General features: G+C 36.1%; 1 pseudogene across 1 annotated transcript; it reads right to left on the bottom strand.

Moving 5' to 3' along the window:
- Positions 1-4,936: 4,936 nt before the first annotated feature.
- On the bottom strand, positions 4,937-6,712 carry LOC145167028 (F-box/kelch-repeat protein At5g15710 pseudogene; annotated as a pseudogene). Its single transcript, XR_013740856.1, has 2 exons — positions 6,544-6,712; positions 4,937-6,376 (listed from the first exon to the last, which is right to left on the bottom strand). The product of XR_013740856.1 is annotated as an F-box/kelch-repeat protein At5g15710 pseudogene (transcript).
- Between the last annotated feature and the right edge of the window lie 6,535 nt (positions 6,713-13,247).

Here is a 13,247-nt window from a genome sequence, read left to right as displayed (position 1 = left end):
CACGACGTTCGAGACGGCGAAATGATATGACATTCGTCACCCGCAGACCTACAGATCCCACTGTAGCTAGCAGCAAGGTGTAGGAGGGTCAGTCCCGTATAGATCTATACACAAATTCACGCTCTCCCTCTAGGAGACTCTGGGTACAAAACGTGACACAACAATATATGTTGAGCCATGAAGTAGTAGCTCACAGTAATGTTATAGTATTCTTGTATTTGTATAGTATGTACTAGTGTAATGTATGTTCTCTCTGTCTAGTATGTAGTATGTTCTCTAGTGTATAGTGTGTAGTATGTATTGATTCTCGTTATAGTATGCTCTATCTGTTTCTCTTTATAGTGAGTATTGTTTCTCGTTATAGTATTCTCTATCTGTTTCTCTTTATAGTGAGTATTGTTTCTCGTTATAGTATGTATTGACTCATGTATGAACTGACTCTTTGTATGTTTCGTTGTTCTAGTAATAGTATTAGTGACTTCCTAAACTATACCTATTATAGTTTACTAGCAATGTTGTTTGTATGAATGAACATGAATGTACACCTTTGCTACCCAAAGGTATTGAATTGAAGGATTAACTTTTATATCTGTATACATATACATAATATATAATTAAGATTCAAACGACCTTCAGACAAACAACCGATACCCTAAGTCCACAACCAAACAAGGAACATGAAGTAAGGCGAATTATCAGTCCTAAGTCCTTTCAACCTTACTTATATAACTATATCTATATAGATATGCTTTTGACAAAATATAAGTTTGAAAGAGTTTAATAGAAAGAATTTAACATGTAAAAGAGTTTATAAAACGATTTGAAGCAATTTGATTGATAACACAGTTTGAAATATAAGAAATCCACTTGTTTGATAGTTATTAATCACATGTGATTGATATAATAACTATAATAGTTCTACTTGTATTCCCCCCCATAAAAGCATTTAAAATCATTTAAAAGATAAGTTAAGGGGTATGAACTCACCTGCAGTGAGTTATACGAATGAAAGATCGATTTGAAGGATGCTAAGTGCCAAGTGAAGCCTTAAGCATAACGGATCCTAATAAGCATATAATGACACATATATGTATATAATTAGTGTTTAAACAACTAATCTTGTAAGGAACACACCTTAGGAACTAGGAAACACTTATATGGAAGTGTTCTAATCACAAGGGATTGCATCTAAGGAGTGTATGGCCAAACATTGGAGTTTACGGCCATGTGTTCACGGCCTCACGAGTTTAAGACCATAGGGTTTACGGCCCTATGAGTTTACGACCGTAAACTCAAGAAGTTTTGTGCCAAAAAGTGTTGTCAAGGCCTTGCAAACATCAAGGAAGTGTTCTAGACTCAATGCTTAGCTTAAGGGAGTTTATGGCCAACAAATGCACCTTTAACAAGGGTTTACGGCCAAAGGAGATGCTATTGGCCGTAAACTCCTATTTTTCATGGGAAAAGGATGTTTTCCAGGTGCAAATCGAGGGTTCCTACTAGATAACATGTATAGGAAGAAGGTACTTACAATATGGAAGCAAATAGAGTTGATTTCGGCCCAAAACACTAGTGTGTGTTCTTGGTGTTCTTGGTGTTCTTAGTGATCTTGAAGATCAAACCCAAAAAGATGAAGTTAATGGATGAAATCAAATGTTGATACTAGATAATGAGATGTATCAACTAAACAAAGGATGAAACACTTACATTTTTGAAGAATAAAATGAAGATCCTTATGATACTTGAGAGAGAATTCGAGTTTTTGAGGTTGAAATGGTGAATAATGAGGAAGAAAGGGTGGAATATCATGTTTATAGGGTGAGTTTACGGCCACCTTGAGTTTACGGCCGTAAACTCATATGATGTGGCCGTAAACTCCACATAATGAAGTTTATGGCTTACTTGGTGCACAATGGGCTCAAGCAGTTACTTCTTAATACCCGATCCTTGGATGTACTATGATTAAAACTCTCAAATAGACCCTAAATAATGCTAAAAGATAGCAAAATGAGTCCAACCTTGATTGATTCGATCAACTATTCAAGATAGAAATTCTGGGTTGTCACAATTTTCAACATATATATGTATTTAATTTTTTTTCTCAATTTAACTTTTTTCTCCTCCCTCTGTATTTTGCAATGTAATGTTTTTTGAATTTCAATGTAATTTTTTTTTTAATTTTCAAGTAATGAAAAATTATGTTTTTTTATTAAAAAAGAAGTTTTATTAAATTAAAATACTTAAAAAAAATAAATAAAAGAAAATAAAAGTGTGGCACCACTCCCTTGGTGTGGCAAGAAACCACACTTGTGTGGTAAAAAATGACGTGACGCACATGTGGCGGTGAAGGGAGTGCAGTTTCGGTGGCACCACTCCCTCCAGCCTTATGAAAGGTTGCAGGTGGTGATGAAAAGGTTATCTATTTGAAATAGGTTAGTCTATATCAGTAGAAAAAACAAGCAAATCATTTCAACCTTCATTATTTTTATTCTATTTACTGCATATTAGGTGTTTGCTAAAATGCCACAATGAATCTACCAACCTCTAAAACCTTTGATCTCGGGTATGTAAGTCATTTCTGATGAGGTTGGAGTCTTTAAAGAAGATAGTTTTTAACTTACTCATTAATTATTATTCACTAATGTATAAAATACGAGTAAAAACAAAAAACTCTACATTGTATTTACATATATTATATTGTCACATTTTAGCAAATGAGTTGACTATTAGTTTAAGCTACAAAGGAACACCTTTAATCACAAGGGTAAAACGGCCATTTACTCTGAACAGAAAGGTGAAATGGTCATTCCCTCACATAAATAGTAAATTTTTATCCAACAGATGGCTTTCTCCTATCCGGTTCAACTTTTGACCATTTTGCCCTTGGTGTTATTTTGGTGAAACAAATGGGGATGACAAATTTATTGTGTTTTGAAGATGAAAAAACTCAAACCCCATGTTCTTCATGGTTCATCTGGAATTGGAGATGTGAAAAATTTTGAGGGATTGAAAATTGCAACACTGACAAAGTGACAACAAATACTATTACACTTTTAATTTTTTGATGTCAAAGTATGTTATTTCTAATAAAAAAGGTTTCTCTTTTGATTTTCTTACCACAATAAAAATGTTTTTATATATTTTTTTCGCTAGATATAAGATTTTAAAATTTCAGATTTGGTGTTCGATTTAATGGAGATCTGGTGCTCAATGTAACTAAATAAAATCTTTATGTTTTGTCCATTTCTTTGGCGTATCCATCCCCGCAAAGCGGGGATTCTTCCCTAGTTAAAAGTAATTAAAAGTAATTTCTTAAAGTCTATTTTATAAATAAGAGGAGGCTTTATGAGTTTCTTTTTCTAAAAAATAACCATTTTGTGATGATACCTCTATTTTTGATATTTTAATGAAAAATATAAATAATATTACTATGCTGTGTCGTAGTTAACTTCTTCAACAACAATATATTTATTTCATATAAAAAATTTAGCAACAATAATTAAATGACTAAAATAACTATTTTTCTTAACCATTTACACAAAAAATAAGGCAATTTTTTTTTTTACCTTTTCCTCAAAGTAGCCATACATTTCGCGGTAGGCCACAATACAAAATAGGATATACTGAATATGAGCCAAATGCAACACGGGCAGAGAAATTTGTGATTTTCTGTATTTGGGTTTAGTTTTCACAAAATATTAATAACATTTAAAGAATTATTTCACCAAAAATGAGTTGGGTTTATGTCCTAAATAGGTAACCAACTTTTTGTAATGTATTAAACGCTCTCTTATATGAGGAGACTTTTTTCAAAAAATATGATGTATACATAAAAGGATGACACATTATATGAGGAGACTTTTTTTTTTATAATATTGAAGATAGATAGAAATAAGTTAGTTAATTTTATAAAAAATACTTTTAAAAATGTTAATCGTTAGTGAATTTTTTTTTACAAAATGTTTTTGTTAAATAAAAGTTAGTAGATAGCTGAGGTGATAAAAGTAACAATTTTTTTTTAGGTTAATCATTGATGAAATGCCCAACAAACACTTAAATGTTTGATGAAATGCCCAACAAACACTTAGTAGATGAAAGTTCATTAAAATTGCAAAACTAGTAGAAATCATATTCAATTTGTATAAAAAGGTGGACAAGAAATAGTTCATACACCTAATTTAGTAATCATTGGAGTCTCTTTGGGTTTTGTTTATTGGTATACAACAAAACTTGTATACTTGTCATAAAGTGATACATAAGACACAAAAGTGGTATATTCTTGAGTGAATCTTTCACTATCTTTGTAAGTTTACTCCTTTTATAGATATAGGAAATATGCTTTATCTTTTTACCCACAATACTTAAATATGTAATACTTAAATATTTTCACATGTAACATCAATGTACTTAAAATTAGAGTAAGTTACAAACATGGTCCCTATGTTTTAACCCCAACGAGTCTTTTATGCAAAATGATAGCAACCTAGTTTTACAAGCAAGCAATGTAAAAAGTGCAAACCTACTTTGATTTAAGGTGACTTCTAAGCTTCAAACAAAGCTTAAACTCTTAGCTTTTAAGTTTTAATATAAATAAAAATGTCACACACCCCATTTTCAAATGTAAAAGGTCACAAACAACGGTTTCAAAAGATTGAATTTTATGTTCAAATTTAAGTAGCCACAATGCAGAGTTTTAATTCCGATGCGACTTGGACTCCTTACATGCATTAAGCTCTAACGACAGTCATCTAGCAAACAACTGTATACCTGATTTACATCTCACATAGCAGACAACTGTATACCTGATTTACATCTCACATGATGATATAGGTTGCAGGACATGTGGGCAAACTAAGAGGTTGCTACAACATGTCAAATGTCTCTACTAAGGTCAAAACAAAAGAATAACACTTTTTGCAAAAGTACAAAAGGACCAACATTCTTAACAAACTAACTTCCATGTATAACCAATTTTCAATAACTATAGATAAGTGTCAAAAGAAAAAAAAAACAAAATTAGAAGCCAATTTTTTCACTTTAGTAGATCGATGCATCGAATCTTGGCTCATAGAAACAAACTTGACCATTATACAAACGAAGACCACAACCCGCAATCCAAGACCACACCTTTTTATCCACATCATACAACAAACCTTTCCCTTGATTCCAAGAAGTAAAAAGAATCAAATTATCTTGTCCAAAACACTCAAATCTCTCAGCCGATAACCTCAACAAACCTCTAAAGTACCTCGGGGGCATTCTTGTAACTTCAACCCACATCACCTTACCATGATCCAACTCCCATATCCTCATACTTTGTATAGTACTATAAACACCAACTCTTCCAACCAAAAACAATCTCTTTTTTACCTCTGCAATCAAATACCCATCTAATAAAGATCTTGGAAACTTAGCAGGAACATGTTCCCAATACCCCGTGTCCACTCTATACACCATTAAACCAATCGGTGAAAGGGTTTCAAGATACAATCTTGAATCACAAAATGCCATTTTTGATGAACAGAAATTGACAGCTGGCATAGTTTGGTTGACTGACCATTGACCGAATCTTGAATCGTATACTTCAGTTGGTAAGGATTTGTCCCCGTAAAGATCGTTTGCAGCTATGATTTTGAAGGTGCGTTGACTTCGGTCAACCACCATTGTTAATTGTCGTTGAATGTTGTAATGCATAAGTGGAAGGATTTGAAATGTTTGTGTGAGGGGGTTGCAGATTAGGGTTTTGAAAGTTGACCCATCGAGACCTGAAAAGCAAACAAGCCCACCTGATGACCCGATTAAACAGATTGCCCATTGAGGAAGAAAGGTGAATGGGATTCTGTACCATTGTTTTAAGGGTAAGCTGAAAACTGAACATTGTGGTGTTTGAGATTGTGAATTGACGGAGTTTTTGTAGAATGTTAGAAGGCAAGGGCCATGGGAAGGGACTTGGGAATGGAATTGAAGAAAGGCGGAATCGAGTAGGATTGAATTCCATCTTTTGCAAACGGAACGGAGTCGGAAGATCATGAATGGTGGAATCCGAGCTAGGATTTCGTTTAATAGATCTTCGGGTAACATGGCCCAGATATCGTCTTCCATTTGAACATCGGGTTGAGGAGATTTAGCGAATTTGGCGATTGTTTCTTCATCTAAACCTCTTGGTTTCGTCTTGATTGCTTTCTGCTTTGATGGACTAACGTTCCTTGACCCGACCCGTCGACCCATCGGGCTCGTGTTCCTCGACCCGCTTCCACCATTCGCACCCATCTTCACCAACTGGGTCATCAAATCTCGAGACTCCCCGATTCCGATTCCGATTCCATTTCCGATCCCAACCACCATTTTTTCAAGAGCCCTAATTTGAAACTGAGTGCTCCTAAATCAAAAGCTCATTGATGACCCAAATATGGTTCGATTGTGGGTTAATAAAGAAAAAACCCCTAAATCTATCGGATTCAAAATTGGGCGACTTTTAAAAAAGCAAAATTAAACGGATCGATGAATATGAACAAGAAGATTCAAAGTATTTCAGTCAGAAATTACCTTTTGATGGCGGAATGGGTTCTTTTTGTTCTTGAAGGATTGATACTCGAATAACAATCATGGAAGATGATGAGTTGTGGATAGAAACAAAAAAAGAGTCAGGGTCAGGGGAGAGAGTAATGAATCGTCGTTGGGTGGTAATGGGTTCTGATTATTTTGGAAATAGTTGTTGAGGGGTTTTAATTCGGTGATAAATTAATGCAATATTTTAAAGAGTTTAAAGTGGGTGATTAATGCTATTATTATGTTTTTTTGTCCCCACAATTTATTTAAATTCAAAAGTTGCCGCTATTTGTTTGTTATGTCGTGTACTTTGGAAATGCCTTATTAATTCACGTGGGAATATGACTTATTAAACTAATTAACTTTTCGTTTTGTTCACATCTAGGTAACTATCTTTTTTTTTGTACACGTCTAGATAACAAACTTGTTGGATGTGTTCACATATGACCATTACGACCTGCTGTAGCAGGTTACATCCTAGATGTGAACACTTTTAACAAGTTCGTTACCTAGATGTGTACAAAAAAATAGTTACCTAAATATGAACAAAACAAAAAGTAAGAGCAAATTACACGAATGGTCCCTGTGGTTTGGGGGAATTTGTGTTTTTGGTCCCTAACTTATTTTTTTAACTCGAATGGTCCCTACTGTTTATTTTTGTTGCGCGTTTGGCCCATGTCTTACCTAAAAAGACTATTGTGCCCTTATTAATTTATTTTTTAATTAATTTTCTTATTTATGTATTTATTTTTTATATATTTAAAAAAATTAATAGACCCCACATATATGTATCTCATCACCGTAAACCTGAAACCACATTTGAGAAATTTAATTTGGGTCTCATCAGTCACCATCCCATCTCTCATCCTCCTCAACTTCTATTTCTTTTCCATCTTTAATGACATCGACGTCTTCACCATCATTCTTTTTTTGGTCCTTCAACTCTGGCAAACCAACACCATAACCCACTGTCTCTTCATCTTTAGTGGGTTGTGGTGTTGATTCGACGAAGTTGAAGGATCGAAAAAAGAAGGGATGGTGAAGACGTCGATATCACTAAAGATGAAAAATAAATAGAAGTTGAGGAGGATGAGAGATGGGATGGTGAGGAGATACAAATATGTGGTGTCTATTAATTTTTTTTAAATATATAAAGAATAAATACATAAATAAGAAAATTAATTAAAAAAATAAACTAATAAGGGCACAATAGTCTTTTTAGGTAAGACAGAGACCAAACACGCAACAAAAATAAACAGTAGGGACCATCCGAGTTAAAAAATAAGTTAGGGACCAAAAACACAAATTCCCCCAAACCACAGGGACCATTCGTGTAATTTACTCTTACTTTTCGTTTTGTTCATATTTGGGTAACTATTTTTTTTGTACATATCTAGGTAACGAACTTGTTAAAAGTGTTCACATCTAGGATGTAACCTGCTACAGCAGGTCATAATGGTCATATGTGAACACATCCAACAAGTTTGTTACCTAGATGTGTACAAAAAAAAAGATAGTTACCCAAATGTGAACAAACCAAAAATTTAATTACCTTAATAAGTCATATTCCCTAATTCATTCATATGATTAGACTCTTATCTAGGGAGTAAGAAAAACCCAAAACTAAATAATTTATCCCAACCAAATAATTTGAGTTATTTAGTTTGGATTATTTGGTTTTCGGGTTATTCAATTTGATTAACCGAATAAAAAAATTATTCAATTTAGGTTTAGTTAATTTTTTTTTTCTAATTTAGGTTCATCGAATAATCCAAATAAAATATTAAAATATTAATTTTATATTTTATATTTATATTTTAAAACTCAGAATCATTAGTTAAACAAACCTAAAGTCATCCAACTATGCTTAATTAACTTGTTTTTTGAAAACTCTTATAGAATCACTTTTAGTTATTTGTTAAACATTCTATACAAATAAGACATTTATCGTTTTTAGGCTTGTTATTTGTTTTTTTAAATGTTAAAAAACACTTATAGTTTTATAGACTTGTAAATTGTGATATGTTATCTTCTTTTATTTAAAACTATGGAAATGACTTTTATTTTTCTTTAAGGAGCGACATGGGAGGCCTAGAATCTTTTGATCAATTTCCCTCCCATTTAAAAGCATGAAGCTTGAAGTAGACTTAATACTTTATTAGGTTATTTAAAAGTTTTTATTTGAATGAAATTTGGCTGAGTTTAAACCACATTACCTGATACAGGAATTATACCCAAACTGTAACATCTCGATTTCCAGGTATTTTACATTTTGACCATTGGTATGAGTATTGTTTGCAAATTTGGCCATGCATGACATTTTGTAATTTTTGGGAATTGCTTGCGTATGTTGGGCGTACCCAAGCGTACGCTGGGCGTACGTGGCCTGGACCCAAAACCCTTTATGTTTTGTGCACTATTTATAGATCCTTAACTCTCAAGGCTCATTTCATTCATCAGCCTCCAACCTCATATTCGACCCTTACAAACCCTAATCTATTTTCAAAGCATCTTTGAGCCTCGAGTGTGTATTTTGGTGATCTTGAATGAGGAATAAGGAAGAGGAGACCATCTTAGAGGAGTGAAACACTTTGTATCCAGAAACACATCATCATTTAACACTACTCGGAGGTAAAAAAAACTCTAATCTTGATAAAGGTTTGCTTAGATCTTAATTAACCATGATTGTATTCATTTTGGTGCCATAAGCTTGATGTATTTGAGTATGGGTTACTCTAATTCATTTGAGTTGTTCTTTCATATGTTTTGGAGTGTCTAAAGTCATTAAAACGCAATCTTGGTTATTAGTTTTCTTCCATGCATGGGTTATAGTGTCTTAATAAGTTAAGAAGTTAGGGTTTTTGGTTTTGAGCACCTAATAGCCATGCAAGATCATAAATTTGGAAACCTTATGATTAAGGACATCATTTAAGGACTAGATCTGGATTTTGGACGAAAGAGCTTAAGGGATTAAGCTCTTAATAGAAGGAAATGGTGGTAGACACGTACGTTGGGCGTACACTATGGTAAGCTGGGCGTACGAGGTCAACACCCTGTTTTTTTGTCAAGACCTTGAGTACGCTAAGCGTACAAGTCGAGTATGTTGGGCGTACTCAGCTTAGTCAACTGGGCTGACTTTTGGATTTTTCGACTTTGATCAGATTTTGACCAAGTTTGAACTAGGGGTATTTCGGTTATTTTTATTTATAGTTAAGTTTGGTCATTTTCCAATGAATAGGTGACCGGTAGAGTTGATATTCGGATCAGTGTGCTGTTCAACTATCTTTTCAGACTGAGAGGTGAGTTTTCCACACTGTACTTGTGGGTTGAAGACACCAATGTCAGCCTACTGGGTTATATATTATGGTATGTAGGATGTTGCTATGCAATAGTGATTTGTAGATCTGCCTGTGAGTCTTTGGAATGGTTATGTGATTATCTTCTTATTGGAAATATGTTATCTGTTATGTATATGTCGACATTGTATGGTTGGGTTGAGGCGATGTTGCTTTGTGCGGAAGCCAACAAACCTGGGAGAAAGCCAGACATAAGCTGTGGGCCTGAGGGGCAAGCCAAACTTATGATGTGGGATCGGGAGTAAGCCAGAAATGAGTTGTAGGCCGGAAAGCAAGCCAGACTCATGTTGTGCACTCAGAGGTAATCTGGTCTGTTAGCTGTGGACCCAATATGCATGTTGTTATATGTTTGTGTAGTGGTACCTTGGGGGAACTCACTAAGCTTTGGCTTATAGTTTCATTTTTATGTTTCAGGTACTTCAGATGACCGTGGAAAATCAAAGGCGTGATCGTGCACATCCTTTTGGTTTTGATGATACTGATTTGGGACACTCTGATGTATGATTTCTACTTTTGAGAACAATGTTTTGTAAATGTTTGGTTTTGATTTGGGTTTTATATGAAAACAATGATTTCTCTGGATTTAAAAATGAAAATTTTTACTTTGATTTTTGGGATGTTACAAGTTGGTATCAGAGCCCTGGTTTAAGAGAATTGGACGAGCATTTGAGCTAATCTAGAATCAAACTAAGGATCTGTAAAAGCTTTCAAAATGATTTTCAAAAAAATTGTTTTCAAAAGTAACCAAAGAAGGATGAGATGTGTACGATCAGCCAGAGCAAGAAAAGTACACCCCAAGTTACCTACACTGTTATTTGTTATTGATGATTATGATAGAACTGCATACTAGTGGTAGACTAGGGTTCTTCAAAAATTGCATGATAGAATTGCCTGATATATGATGCCGGATAGCCTAGGAGGACTTCTTATGTGCTAGATGGAACTGACATCATTACTGTAGTTTCTTGGTGTGTGCATCATAGTTGTACATAACTGAGATTCTATAGCCTGAGAATGTTTGGTTTAACCTTATTTCTTGTTCCTTGTTTGGGTATGGGCTTAGGGTAGAATCAAGTATTCGACTGTCTATAGGATCTAGTGTTATGTATGATTAGAATGAACGAGCAGCTGCAGGGTTAGTGGAAGTTTCATGAGTGAGTATGTGTGTGAGCAGTCGGCCAGATGAGGAATGATTAGCCACTCTCAAGAGAGTGAGGATAGAATGTGTGGGTATCCTGATTGTTGTATTTGTTTTCGGGAGGTTGTAATGATACTTGAGACAAATACGAGTATGTGTGGAAGGTAGTATGGGCCCATACTACTAAAAGCACAGGACCCGTACGTGTAGCAAGGAAGTCATAAACCCTGGGGGTTTGGTCTCGTCATGTGATTGTAGCAATGTGTTTTGTTGCCTTTCTTATATGTCTTGGTTTATTTTCAGAATGGTGGAGACGATATGATCAGGATCTGGAGGTGGTGGCTAGGGTAGGTAGGATTGTCTGATGATCAGATACGGGAGATCATCGCCACTGAGGTGGTTTTTGTTGTCCGGGGTTCTATGCCGGAGATGTTTGGGTCTATTAAGACCACTATGATTGAGTTCTTTGATGATCACTATGCTGCTCTTTCGGAGGCTGCTGATGTAGGGATTCGAGGGGAGAGATCCTTCTAGTACTGGGACTTCAACAATATGAATCCTCCGGAGGTTGATGGGGTCAAGGACCCGATTGTGGCGATGAGGTGGTTGTCTGATGTGTAGGGTTGTTTCTTTACATGTTCATGTCCGAATGACCAGAAAGTCAAGTGTGCCCTGAAGATGAGGCGGTTAGTGACTGGTTCGTACACTCCTGAGCAGAGGGCTACTGTTTCTTGGGAGCAGTTCTCGGAGATGTTCCGTGCGATATTTTTTCCCCTGGTTGAGAGGGAGAGATTGGCTCAGGAGTACTTAGATCTGAGACAGACGAATGGGATGGTGACGAAGATCACCAAGATGTTCACGAAGAGGGCTATTTTTTTTGCCTTGAGTTTGCTGCGTCGGAGCAGGCTCAGATGACTTGGTACTTGAGCATGCTCAAGACGTTTATCCGGCAGTTCGTGCCCACCCAACGTTATGGTACCATCTCCGAACTTCAGGATACCGCGAGGAGGCGAAAGATCGAGATGGAGCTTCAGACGAGAGAGCAATGGCAAGCTTTCGTTCAGTCACAGCCAGTAGCGAAGCGGTTCAAGCCCGCTGATTCGTGTTCTTGGGGACAGAGTGTAACATCCAAAACTTTTACGCCAAATTTAAACTTTTTCAATCATAAATAAAACCAAATAGTATTTGTTTACAAAATGTTTTCAATCATTATTCATCAGAGTGTCCCAATAACCAGATCATAAGGATGAGGAGCGGTACGGTCACGCCTTCGCCTTGCCATGATCTCCTGAAGTACCTGAAACAATAAACTGAAAACTGTAAGCCCGAGGGCTTAGTGAGCTACCCCCAAAATACCAATACCACACTGATAATACCATATCAGTAATAGACAATCAACAACATGCATACTGGGCCATCAGCCTGACTGGACCGCCCTGCAGGGCCTACAGTCTATCTGAATCTGTCCCGAGCCTTCGGCATAACTTGACCGCCACGTGGGCCTACAGTCTTCCCGGACCGCTCATAGGGTATGTTGGCCTTCAGCACAAAGCAGGACCACCTCAACCCAAGCAACAAGCAAATAACCATGTGCGCATAACTAACATATACTGGCATATACAAATATCAAACATATCTATCTCACTTATCACCAACCATAGCAATCTCTCATAACTAGAGCACCGACCTAGCAGGTCACTAACATATCAATCCCTACGGATCATAAGAGCATAACATACTGTCTATCCTGATTCCGATCTAACAAGTCATAACCACATGTAGCATACCATAACAGTAACAACTAAAGGGCCGGCCTTGGTGCCTTAGACCCTATTGATATAGTGAGGATAACTCACCTTGCAGATGTCGACTCGGTAGATAAAATCCAACCCTCGGATCACTGCCACAAACTCCACCACATATTACCATAGCATAATCATACCCATAAGTTCCCAGCCTTTCAAGGTACCCCATAAGCCAACTAATCAAACCCCTAGTCAAAGTCAAAGTTATCAGTCAAGGTCAACAGTCCATGTTGACCTTGACTCGCCGAGTACCCTCGGCTACTCGCCGAGTTCCTTGAAGTACTAACCCACTCGCCGAGTCACCTGAGTGACTCGTCGAGTTCCTTCGGTTTACGATCGAAACCCTAAGGCCACTCGTCGAGCTTCCTTCTTGCAACTCAACGGTTACACGCGCATACATAA

This window comes from Lactuca virosa, chromosome 3 (assembly GCF_052849685.1).
Source record: "Lactuca virosa cultivar CGN04683 chromosome 3, Lactuca_virosa_CGN04683_v6, whole genome shotgun sequence".
NCBI lineage: Eukaryota > Viridiplantae > Streptophyta > Magnoliopsida > Asterales > Asteraceae > Lactuca > Lactuca virosa.
This window is presented reverse-complemented; position numbering and strand designations above follow the sequence as displayed.